Genomic DNA, 1,111 nt, shown 5'->3' with positions numbered 1-1,111 from the left:
AGGCCCCATTGGCTTAAATGTGATTTTTGTGAGATTTAAGTCTTCTGCATGTGTAGAATAGTTAAATTACAAACTTTCTGTATATTGTTGACCAGTATGAACAGTCCTTACCTTATTCAGTAGTTGAGTTCTGTGATATCATTTTCTTTTGAAAATTCTGCAGTGTTTAGAATTCCATACTTTAATGTTTTTACATTTTCATATAATTTATTTTTTGTATTTTGTATGTGTATAGGATGAAGGATCTGTAAGTATAATGTGCATAAAACTTGAAAGTCCACATGACTGAATACAAAAAAATGCTCATGAGTAGTTGCACTTCTTGCACCCTAAGCAAATATACTTTCAGTGATATCACTGTGACTGTTTTCTTTTGGTGATCTAGCTATGGGAGCAGGGCATGTGTATGGTAAAATGTCTTGAATTTTCTTGCAACATGGGAAAAATGCAGAAGATAAATAAATGTTTTTTAGGAGGATGCACTAGGAGATTCCAAGTGGTGGTTTTAGCATTTTTGTCATAATGTATTGGGTCAAATTTTTTTTTTTTTTAATCGAATTCTGCCAAAGTTGTAAAAAACAAAACAAAACAAATATTTTTCTTTTTTCTTTTTCAAAGAGGTTACGACTGAGAATTTGAGGTAATTATTATTTTTTATAATATTAATATAAAAATTCTGTATATTTTCTTCAGCATAAAATGAATTTGAGTGTTTTTGTTACAAGATCTGGAGAATAAATAAAATTGCAGATCATAGATAGGATGGTAAATAGCAATACTAATAGCTGTAATGTTTTAAATCTTTGAGTTTGAGAGATCTAGTTATTATTGTTAGCAATGCCAGGTAAACATAGTAATTGTAAACACTTTCATAATAATTTTCCTTTGCACACATACTAACTCTGACATTCAGAGAATTATTGTAACCCAAGTTACATACTGTGTTCTTTGCATGTGCTAAATTAATTTATTGAAATTGGTTTGCCCTGCCATATATGGAGTATATCAGAAGACAATAATAGTAATTGAGAAGAACCCTTGAACATTTGCTGTCTTGTCCTTTACTCCAGTGTTTTCTTTCTGATGTTAAATCATGAACTATAAAAATTGT

This window comes from Penaeus monodon, chromosome 30 (genome assembly GCF_015228065.2).
Source record: "Penaeus monodon isolate SGIC_2016 chromosome 30, NSTDA_Pmon_1, whole genome shotgun sequence".
Lineage (NCBI taxonomy): Eukaryota > Metazoa > Arthropoda > Malacostraca > Decapoda > Penaeidae > Penaeus > Penaeus monodon.
Note: the sequence above shows the minus strand (reverse complement) of the source record.